Source organism: Moschus berezovskii, chromosome 13, assembly GCF_049115385.1.
Source record: "Moschus berezovskii isolate FMDL1 chromosome 13, NW_MosBer_1.0, whole genome shotgun sequence".
Classification (NCBI taxonomy): Eukaryota; Metazoa; Chordata; class Mammalia; order Artiodactyla; family Moschidae; genus Moschus; species Moschus berezovskii.
Window position 1 is genome coordinate 22,250,594 of NC_142472.1, and position 12,633 is coordinate 22,263,226.

Below are 12,633 nucleotides of genomic sequence, written 5' to 3' on the forward strand. Positions count from 1 at the left end.
CTGCTATCTTCTCAGTCAGCCACCTTTCTGAATAAGATTGTATTCCTTGCCTCAATACCTTGTCTCTCAGAGTTCTTGGCCTGTCATGCCAGGAGCAGCGCAAGTTCTATGTAATAGCCTCTTAAAATATAAAATTAGTTATTTGATTTAGAACCTTATATAAAGAAATAATATAATGTATAGTTTTTCAAATTTTCCTTCATTGATTAAGCATTATCTTAGTTCATTATTTATGTTGTATACATCTGTAGTTAAGTGATTTTCTCTAGCATGTAACATTCTATAATAAATATATTATCCATTCTACTGTTAATGATCACTGGGCTTTTTCTCCATTTCTAGCAACTATTAGTAATATAATACAAATTCTAATTCATATATTTTGGTGAACACGTACAATCATTTCTGTCGGATGTATCCATATATTCTGCTTATCCAGAATATTTTTAAGAATTTTACCAGCTGGCAGATTTTCTCTCCCATCAACAGTATACACGGAGAAAGCAATGGCAACCCACTCCAGTACTCTTGCCTGGAAAATCCCTTGGACGGAGGAGCCTGGTAGGCTGCAGTCCATAAGGTCACACAGAGTTGGACACGACTGAAGCGACTTAGCAGCAGCAGCAACAGCAACAACAGTATACAATAATTCCTATAGATCCATATCTTTATCAATACTTAGCTTTCCAGTCTTTTTCTCATAACTATTCAAGTGAGTGTATATCAATGTGCATTGTTTCAGACTATGCATTCACATGATTGTTAAAGTAGTTGAACTTTTTTTTTTTTTTAATTCCTTGGTTAAGTATCTCTTCAAGTCTCTTGCCCACTTTTTCAGTTAGGTTGTCTGACTTTCTTGATTTATACACAATCTTCATGTATATTTTGGACATCAGTCTTTTATCAGTTGTATGTTTTACAAATATTGTTTCACATTTAGTGGCATAATTTTATGTTTTGAAAAAAGAAATTCTGATAAAGAGCATTAGAGTTATGCTGTTATCCTAGTGAGAAAGCGAATGTGGTTTCTACAGAGCGGTTTTGATGAATGACTTGCCTAATAAGTATTCTGACTTTGACATTTCCTTTTCATGTAATTATCTCCTAACTGCCCAAAGTGGCTCAGTCTCTTGACTATAATTGAGAAGTCTCAAGGCTTTAAGTTGCAACACTTATAAAATCCAAATTGAAAAGAAATTCATTCAAATGACTACCTATGTCTAGTAATTCTCTTTCACTTTGAAGATTACAGTTTTTCATGTATTAACAATTCTAGTTGAATTTTTGTTTTAAAAAAAAATCACATGAAAGAGGACCTTGTTCACATAGCAACAGCATAGTATATTGTATTTATTCTTCTAGGCTGATAGCACTGCAGACTTTAAGTTCTGACTGGTATAAATCTATTTTATTCTTCTTTGGAAGCTGAGGAATATGCATTCCTCAATTTCATAGGTAACTAGACCCTACGAATTTCCACTACTTTCAAAATTTCGAGCACCTCCATGTGATATTTTGCAAATTGTGTCTCATTTCAGATTATTTCTGAGAAGTTGAGCATTTTTATTTTTTTACAGACTAAAGCTCTTTGTGGTAATAATATGAAGTATGTTTCATTTTATCATTTCCTCTGCAGAAAACAGTGATAAGCAACTTCTTTCTCTCTTAATCCACTCTAATTCAGGCTATAACAGCATGCATATTATGCTCTTCCTGAGAATGTTATTTCATCTTTTAAAATTTAATATTATGAAGATATATATGTGTATGAATCTCATTCATGTGTGTGTGTGTGTGTGTGTGTGTGTGTGTGAAATAGATGGTAATTCTAAGGTTTTTCTTTGAGAGCAGAGGTGAAAATATATTTTACAATTTTTTAAGGTAACAACAGATAATCTGCAAACATTACAGTGTTTCATTATAGGCAAGATTTCATTCCAATTTAGTCACTGACAACCACCAATGTTATGCCATTCAGTTCAGTTCAGTCGCTCAGTAGTGTCCGACTCTCCGCGACCCCATGAATCACAGCACGCCAGGCCTCCCTGTCCATCACCAACTCCCGGAGTACACCCAAACTCATGTCCACAGCCATCCAGCCATCTCATTCTCCGTCGTCCCCTTCTCCTCCCACCCCCAACCTTTCCCAGCATCAGAGTCTTTTCCAGTGAGTCAACTCGTCGCATGAGGTGGCCAAAGTATTGCAGTTTCAGCTTTAGCATCAGTCCCTCCAATGAACACCCAGGATTGATCTCCTTTAGAATGGACTGGTTGGATCTCCTTGCAGTATAAGGGACTCTCAAGAGTCTTCTCCAACACCACAGTTCAAAAGCATCGATTCTTCGGCGATCAGCTTTCTTCACAGTCCAACTCTCACATCCATACATGACCACGGGAAAAACCATTGCCTTGACTAGACGGACCTTTGTTGGCAAAGTAATGTCTCTGCTTTTTAATATACTATCAAGGTTGGTCATAACTTTCCTTCCAAGGAGTAAGCGTCTTTTAATTTCATGGCTGCAATCAGCATCTGCAGTCATTTTGGAGCCCCAAAAAATAAAGTCTGACACTGTTTCCACTGTTATGCCATTAATTAACCATAATCATGAATCAGAATATAAGTAACAGAAACAATTCAAAGCAAGTATCAATCAGGGCATAATTATTTTATTCTCTGCCAGGATTCTCAGTTTCCTGAGTTGTAAATCAATCACAATTGTTTGAAATGAGTTATGAAGGAGAGAGAAGATTGCTAAACTATATTGCATATTTCGATAGTAATTCCACTATTAACTCTTAATATTACCAATAAGCCTCACTTAGATAATGAATGGTGCAATGTTGCAAAACAAATAGAAAGATTTAGAATTCACACAGTCTAGTAAGATAACAGATTCTGCACGTGCTATCATCGATGACCTGCATAGAGGATTTTGAAGTGGATAGTATTTGACCAGTTTGTGAGAAATTTAGGAGTTCTGTAGAGGATGTGGTTTGTCCTCACTCTGACTGGTATCTGACATTGTTACATACTACTGCTGGAACATACATAAGAAAACAAGTGTTTTCTTTATATTCTACAATTCTGTTTGCAGGGGTTAATCACACCTCAACATGGTATCAGTTAGTTTATAAATTAACTTGATATGAAGACCAGGCAATTGCAGGTCATGAATGTCATCCTTTTTTAAGACAACTTTTTCAGGATTGTTTTAGGTTCAGAGCAAATCTGAGAGGATGGAAGATACAGAGATTTCACATAACCCTGTGTTCCCACATATGCATAGCCTTCCCCACTATCGACATCCCTAGTGTGATATGTTTATTAAAACTGATGAGCTTACACTGATACATCATAATCACCCAAAATCCATAGGTTACATTCTGATTCAGTTTGGGCATTCTGTATTCTTTGTTTTGAACATATATATAATAAATATCAATTATTATAAATAATATCATAACAGTAATATCAAGCACAGATTTTATTGTCCTGAAAATTCTCTATGCTTCCCCCTCTTCATTTTACTCCACCTCCAGCAACCACTGAATATTTTTCTGTCTTCCCAGTTCGTCTTTTCCAGAATGTCCTGTAATTGGTATCATACAATATGCAGCGTTTTCACATTGACTTTTTTTCACTTTACTAACTTTAAACATTTAAGTTGCATTTAAGTTTATTCTATGTCTCTTGTGATTCAATAACACACTTACTTCTGGCATGGAATAATATTCTACTCTTTGGATGTACCACAGTTTATTTATTCATTCACCTACTGAAGGATGTTATGTGCTTTCCAAGTTTTAGCAATTATGAATAAAACTCCTATAAACATCTTTGTGCAGGTTTCTGTGTAGACACGTATTTTATGTAGACAAATAATTGCTGTATTCTATAATCTAACTTAAAAGACTATTTTTTGTATTATTGTGAGAGGATGGGGTAGTAGTGATAAAGAAATGTCTGTCTATAATAGTTGGTGAGGCAAGGAAAACAATGAAGAAATTGGAGACTCCTGAGTGTAAGTCAGTTGATAATGAAGTTAATCTTGTAGTCATCTAATCAGATATCCATCATGAAAATCAATTGTTCTAAATTTTTAACTTCAATAGAGTTGACTCTCAGCTTTTCCAAGAACTGGTCACATGATAAATCATTGAATTAAAAATTAGTAGATGGGACAGGTAGAATTTTAAGATGACTCTCATGACCATTGTCTTGCTGTATTACTCTTGTGCTTATTTGTATTATATGCAAAATGTAAATTATCTCAGTGAGTCTAATTTAATTATGTGATTAATTACATGATTCCCTGAGAAACAAATAGTTTTCTCTGGCTGGCACAGAAGTCAGAGAGGTTAGTACTGCAAAAAGGATTCACTGCACCCTTGCTGGTTTGAAAATAGAGGTGTCTGACAAGAACCAAGGCCGGCAGTTTATAGATGAAGAGTGAAGTGAAGTGAAAGTCACTCAGTAGTGTTCCACTTATTGCGACCACATGAACTATACTGTCCGTGGAACTCACCAAGCCAGATTTCTGGAGTGGGTAGCCTTTCCCTTCTGCAAGGGATCTTCCCAACCCAGGGACTGAACCCATGTGTAGAGAGCAGAGAGCACATCTCAATAGATAGACAACAAAGAAATTGCTATTTCAGACTTACCACAAGGCACTGGGTTATTCTACCAACCATAGTGATCTCAGAAGAGGATTCTTCCAAAGAACATCCAGGTAAGAGTCCAGCTCAGTTGATAATTGGACTTTAGCCTTCTGTGACTTGATAAGCAGAGAGCCCGGCCAACTTCACCAGACTTATGCCCTCAATACTGTAAGATAATTAGTGTTGTTGAAAGTTGCTAAGTTTCTGGGAATTTGTTGCCCATCTGTAGAAAATTAACACAGATTTTGGTACCTGGAAATGGGGCTGGCTCTGCCTTGACAAACACCTAAAATGTGGGAGTGTCTTTGGAAGTGGTCAATGAGAGAAGAGTGGAAGAGCTAACTTTAAGGAACACAATGAAAAGTATAGATTTCCCTGAACAAATGATTAATATTAGCAGAAATATGATTATTAATGACTTGCTGATGCTTAAAAGGAAGTGAGAGGCATGTTATTAGAAATTGGAGGAAAGCAACATATCTACTTGTTAGTTGCTGAAAACTTGAATTGTCTCATTCACTTATGTAGAAAGAATAACTTACAAAGAGCTAAACTGGATATTTAAGTAAGGTGATTTACAAGCAAAATGTTATTGATGTGACTTGATTTCTTCTTGAAACGTATAATAAAAAGTCACAGGGAGGAGATAAATTGAGGGAAGAACTGCCAAATAAACAAAAAAGAAACAAATGACTGTTTGAGGATTTGGGATATTCTCAGCCTATTCAGATGGTTAAGGATAAAATTAAGAAACCGTTTCTGAAACTGTGATGTAGACATAAATATAGTGTTTAAAATTAACTTTCTAAATGTTTATTTTTTCAGAAAGATAAAAAGCAAATATTGAAGTAAAAATTAACTAAAACCTTAAATCCATAATTTTTGTTTGCAATATAATATCTCACACTGCAAGAATATGTTATACATTTGAGTTCCAAAAAGATATTAATAAGTAATTTACATGGATATCACCAAATGGTCAATACTGAAATCAGACTGATTATATTCTTTGTAGCCGAAGATGAGAATCTCTATACTGTCAGCAAAAACAAGACTGGGAGCTGATTGTGGCTCAGATCATGAACTCCTTATTGCCAAATTCAGATTTAAATTAAAGAAAGTAGGGGAAACCACTAGACCATTCATTATGACCTAAATCAAATCTCTTATACAGTGGAAATAACAAATAGACTCAAGGGATTAGATATGATAGAGTGCCTGAAGAACTATGGATGGAGGTTTGTGACATTGTACAGTAGGCAGGAATCAAGACCATCCTCAAGAAAAAGAAATGCAAAATGGTTGTCTGAGGAGGACTTACAAATAGCTATGAAAAGAAGAGAAGCAATAGGCAAAGGAGAAAAGGAAAGGTATACCCATTTGAAAGCAGAGTTCCAAAGAATAGCAAGGAGAGATAAGAAAGGCTTTGTCAGTGATCAATGTAAAAAAATAGAGGAAAAAAATAGTATGGAAAAGACTAGCTGCTGCTGCTAAGGCACTTCAGTCGTGTCCAACTCTGTGCGACCCCATAGACCCCACCAGGCTGCCCCGTCCCTGGGATTCTCCAGGCAAGAACACCAGAGTGGGTTGCCATTTCCTTCTCCAATGCATGAAAGTGAAAAGTGAAAGTGGATTCACTCAGTCGTGTCTAACTCTTCGCGACTCCATGGACTGCAACCTACCCGGCTCCTCTGTCCATGGGATTTCCCAGGCAAGAGTACTGGAGTGGGGTGCCATCGCCTTCTCCAGGAAGAGACTAGAGATCTTTCACAAAAAATTAGAGATACCAAAGGAATATTTCATTCAAAGAGGGGTACAATAAAGGACAGAAATGGTATGGACCTAACAGAAACAAAAGATATTAAGAAGAGGAGGCAAGAATACACAGTAGAAATACACAAAAAAGATCTTCACGACACAGATAAACATGATGGTGTGATCACTCACCTTGAGCCAGACACCCTGGAATGTGAAGTCAAGTGGGCCTTAGGAAGCATCACTACAAACAAAGCTAGTGGGGGTGATGGAATTCCAGTTGAGCTATTTCAAATGCTAAAGGATGATGCTGTGAAAGTGCTGTACTCAGTATGCTGCAAATATGGAAAACTCAGCAGTGGCCACAGGACTGGAAAAATGCAGTCTTCACTCGAATCCCAAAGAAGGCAATGCCAAAGAAGGCAATGCCAAAGAATGCTCAAACTGCCACACAATTGCACTCATCTCACATGCTAGCAAAGTAATGCTCAGAATTCTCCAAGCCAGGCTTCAACAAAACATGAACCATGAACTTCCAGATGTTCAAGCTGGATTTAGAAAAGGCAGAGGAACCAGAGATCAAATTGCCAATATCCACTGGATTATTGAAAAAGCGAGAGAGTTCTAGAAAGGTATAAACTTCTGCTTTATTGACTATGCCAAACACTTTGACTGTATGGGTCACAACAAACTGTGGAAAATTCTGAAGGAGATGGGAATTCCAGACCACCTGACCTGCTTCTTGAGAGATCTGTATGCAGGTCAGGAAGCAATAGTTAGAATTGGACATGGAAAAACAGATTTGTTCCAAATAGGGAAAGGCTATATATTGTCACCCTGCTTATTTAACTTATATGCAGAGTATAGCATGAGAAATGCTGGACTGGATGAAGCATAAACTGGAATCAAGATTTCTGGGAGAAATATCAATAACCTCAGATATGCAGATGATACCACCCTTATGGCAGAAAGCAAAGAAGAACTAAGAGCCTCTTGCTGAAGGTGAAAGAGGAGAGTCAAAAAGTTGGCTTAAAACTCAGCATTCAGAAAACCAAGGTCATGGCATCTGGTCCCATCACTTCATGGGAAATAGATGGGGAAAGAGTGGAAACAGGGACAGATTTATTTTGGGGGGCTCCAAAATCACTGAAGATGGTGACTGCAGCCATGAAATTAAAAGACATTTGCTCCTTGGAAGAAAAGCTATGACCAACCTAGACAGCATATTAAAAAGCAGAGACATTACTTTGCTGACAAAAGTCCATCTAATCAAAGTTATGGTTTTCCCAATAGTCATGTATGGATGTGAGAGTTGGACTATAAAGAAAGCTGAGCAATGAAGAATTGATGCTTTTGAACTGTGATGTTTGAAGAAAACTTGAGAGTCCCTTGGACTGCAAGGAGATCCAGCCAGTCCATCCTAAAGGAAATCAGTCCTGAATATTTATTGGAAGGACTGATGCTGAAGCTGAAACTCCAATACTTTGGCCACTTGATGCCAAGAACTGACTTCTGGGAAAAGACCCTGATGCTTGGAAAGATTGAAAGTGGGAGGAGAAGGGGACGACAGATGATGAAATGTTGGATGGCATCACTGACCTGATGGTCATGAGTTTGAGTATGCTCCGGGAGTTGGCAATGAACAGGGAAGCCTGGCATGCTACAGTTCAAGGGGTCTCAAAGAGTCGGACCCAACTGAGCAAATGAACTCACTGAGTGAACTGAGTACATTAAATAAAGTTTTAGAAAGATACTAAAATAAATTATTTGTATTTTTAATCATCCTGCTTTTACAATAAAATAGGAATGTTACTTTCTGGAAAAAAACAAGGCTAATAATATAGCTTTCACATATTAAATATGATACAGTGAAATTGAAGCAATCTTTTTAAGGAGCTTTGAACAAATGAGCTTTGTGTCAATAAAATGAACAAGTATCTACTTAGCTGAGAATGTTCTGTGATGCTAACAAATTTTTAAATAAGTTATTCACTTTATAATCAAAGAACTTACTAAACTTACAATTTCTTAATGTCTCTTCAGCAGGATCCATGCTTTAATGTTTTGCTATTGCTATCTTGAAATTCTTTTTTTTTTTCCCTGTGTTTACACTGAGCTTTATTGAAAGGACAATGTCTTAAATATACTGCATCTTTTAACAGGATTAGCCAAAGTGATACGTTTTGTATTACTTAATAGACTTGCTTCAGTAAAAATCTAGGTATTACTTTACTATTTTGTGGATTTTAGGCATAAGGCATTGTAGGAAATATAATCTTTCATTAGGAAAGTAATTTTGCTTCTGGCTGCTATCTTGAAATTCTTAAAAACTTTTGAAAAAGAGACTTGCATTTCCATTTTACAGTGTGGCTCCACTAATCTTTTTGCTGATTCCTGTCATCGTTGAGTTTGTGTGAGTAAATACTATGAACCAGGCCTGGCATGTAGTGGCAACTAATTCACCTCTGAAACTGATGAAGTTCTGAACATGCCAAAGTTCTGATCAGGATATCAGCTACACATGTTGCTGATATGAGGCACTTTTTATTTTCATGTACAGTGCACCTCCAGTCTCCTGAATTGTCAAATTGTTCACTAAAGTTCTCTTTTGAGTATCTACTTTTGAATAGCTACTCTTTTAGTCCTTTATCAGTAGCTACTGTTTTTATGCAAGAAATTAACATGCATTTATAAATAATTTTGGATTATAAGAAGCAAAATTTAATTTCTTATTTGTCAAGGGATTTGATCAGTTTAAATATTCTTGAGTTTTTTTTTTAAAAAGTAAAACATAATAAATCCTGGAGAGTGATTTAAGATAATAGCCTACAAGTTCTGCCCTGGTGAATGATGAAGACACTGGTATACCATTATTAGGATCCTTCCATAAACATTGAATGTTTTATCAAATTCAAATTCTTAAACATTGAATGTTTTATTTTAATCAACTTCAAATTCCTTTTTTGTTAACTTCAAATTCTTAAACAAATATCTCTGAGAATTTTTTTGTCATGACAGTAGAGGAACAATGAACTTAGTATCTCTCATTCGCATGTATGAATAATTTTACTCATTAAACTTAAGATTCAAAAGAACAAGAAATATGTTAATCTTGTCATTGCTGAAATACTTTTATTTATTTGCAAATAGTAATAGATCAATAATTAGTTTTGAATGAATAATGTGTTGAAAATCAGATGTAGATTGATTATCTATTAGGCAGACCAAATCTTTGATGTCAGTCCTTGAAACAGATATACCCTCCTTGAATTTGGTAGCATATTCAAGCCTTATTCTGGGTAGTATATTCAAGTATAGACTAGAAAGCCTTTTCAAGCTTCCAATATTGACATTTCAGAAATATTTTCTTATGCTCTATCAGTGGCCATTGCTTTCAATGTTTTTTTTTTTTTTTCATCTGAAGATAGTTAACTAGAGGTTTTATCGATGTTTACTGTAGAAAATTGGTTAGATGAATGTTGGAAGATGATGATTATTGGTGGAGTCAAAAGAGAAACGAGATGATGAAAGAATGGAAGAGGAGTTACCTTAGCTCAAACACAAGGCTTTCATCTCTGGATACTCTGCCTTTTTACTCATTCCATTAAAACAGTTCTACTGTCAAGTAGGAAAATAGTAGTCTCACAGTTCTGACGCTACTGAAGACCATTGAAGCCCCCTCCTGCTGTTATTGTTGATCTATCCTTGTTGGATGGAGGATCCATCAAGAGCAGAAATTGGCAAGGAGAAGAAAGGGAAGGAAAGGGAGGGAAAAGAACAGAACAGAGGGGAAGGGAAGGGAAGGGCAAGGGACTTCTTTCTTTGATTAAAAAGAAAAAAAAGAAAACACTTATTTGTCTATATACAACTTAATCTGTCATTTTCTCTCCAGTTAGATTCTTTCTTTTGTTCCCTTAGCATTTTGTGAATGCTTCTCAAGCTTTATTAATAATTACCTGCCTTTAATGTGATGATGACATTTATAGGTTTTCAGAACAGTTTTCATTAACCAGATTATTCCCTGCTATTTTAGAGAGTCTCTATTGGGGCTTCCCAGGTGATGCTAGTGGTAAAGAACCCACCTGCCAATGCAGGAGATGTAAGAGACATTGTTTCAGTCCCTGAGTCAGTAAGATCACCTGGAGAAGGGAAGGCAACCTATTCCAGTATATTTGCCTGGAGAATCCCATGGACAAAGGAGTCTGGCCGGCTACAGTCCATGGGGTCACAAAGAGTCAGACAAAACTGAAGCAACTTAGCACACACTGAGTATGTATCCAATTATATCAGGAATCAAATAACCAAAGATAAAAGTAGAGGGAAAAAAATCTTCTGTTAGTAACCACCATATAGAAAATTAAAATGATAATGAAATATATAATGACATGTTAACTAGTCTAGATGGGGCAATGGAAAAAGTGTCTCTGAGGAGATGATATTTTATCTATTGTTTGGAAGGCAGAAAGTGTCCAGACAGCTGAAGATGGAGATTGCGATTATCTTCAAACAGGAGAGACACTAATGGAAATATCATAAAACAAGAAAGAAGCTTTTATTCTCAGGATACTAAAGAAGGCTGGTGTGCCTGTAGAGCATGGGTGATATTAGGACTTTAATCTGTCTCAAGGATCTTAATTCAGTGTAATAATAACTTAAGTCATTGTATTTTAAGTAGAGACATTGACATAATCAAGAAAGAAATGTGAGTTTCCTGTGATTAAGATTACAACAGAAGTAAGGAAAGTTCCCTGGAGTAGGAAGTGGCAATCCCATCCAGTATTCTTGCCTGGAAAACTCCATGGATAGAAGAGCCTGGCAGCCTATAGTCCGTGGTGTCACAGTTGGACACAACTGAGTACAGTTCAGTGCATTTCAGTTGCTCAGTTGTGTCCAACTCTTTGAGACACCATAGACTGCAGCATGCCAGGCCTTTCTGTCCATCACCAACTCCTGGAGTTTACTCAAACTCATGTGCATTGAATATGTGATGCCATCCAACCATCTCATCCTCTGTCGTCCCCTTCTCCTTTGGCCATCAAACTTTCTAAGAATCAGGGTCTTTTCCAAGGAGTCAGTTCTTGGCATCAGGTGGCCAAAGTACAGTTTCAGCTTCAGCATCAGTCCTTCCAATGAATATTCAGGATTGATTTCCTTTAGAATGAATGGGTTGGATTTCCTTGCAGTCCAAGGGACTCTCAAAAGACTTCTCCAACACCACTGTTCAAAAGCATCAATTCTTCGGTGATCAGCTTTCTTTATAGTCAACTCTCACATCTATACATGACTACTGGAAAAATCATAGTTTTGATTAGGCAGACCTTTGTTGGCAAAGTAATGTCTCTGCTTTTTAATATGTTGTCTAGGTTGGTCGTAGCTTTTCTTCCAAGGAGTAAGCGTCTCTTAATTTCATGGCTGCAGTCACCATCTGCAGTGATTTTGGAGCCGCAAAAAATAAAGTCTGTCCCTGTTTCCCCATCTATTTGCCATGAAGTGATGGGACCAGATGCCATGACCTTAGTTTTCTGAATGTGGAGTTTTAAGCCAACTTTTTCAGTCTCCTCTTTCACTTAACATCAATCAAGAGGCTCTTTAGTTCTTCCTTGCTTTCTGCCATAAAGGTGGTGTCATCTGCATAACTGAGGTTATTGATATTTCTCCCGGCAATCTTGATTCCATCTTGTGCTTCATTCAGCCCAGCATTTCTTATGATAAGTTAAATAAGCAGAGTGACAATATACAGCCTTGATGTACTCCTTTCCCTATTTGGAACCAGTCTGTTCCACGTCCAGTTTTAACTGTTGCTTCCTGACCTGCATACAGATTTCTTAAGAGGCAGGTCAGGTGGTCTGATATTCCCATTTCTTTATGAATTTTCCAGTTTGTTGTGATCCATACAGTCAAAACCTTTGGCTGATAGGGCCCACATAGGGTCTCAATGATAAGATGGCTCCTTACGTAGACCTCACAAACAAAGAATAAATCACAGTAACCTGTGAGACTGACCAAATTGCCCAAAAGGCTTCCCGTTATCTCACTGGCACCTATCTTCTCAAAGCTGTGAGACCACCAGGTTCCAGACCTCCGGCTACATGACTGTTCCTTCAGGGAATTTTTCATTGGTGGGGTGTAAGAAGTACCCCATCAGAAAAGGAGAATGCTGGTTCTCCTTAAGAGCCAGTCACCCTCTCTTTTCCCTGTAATGAATTTCCTTTTCTTGCC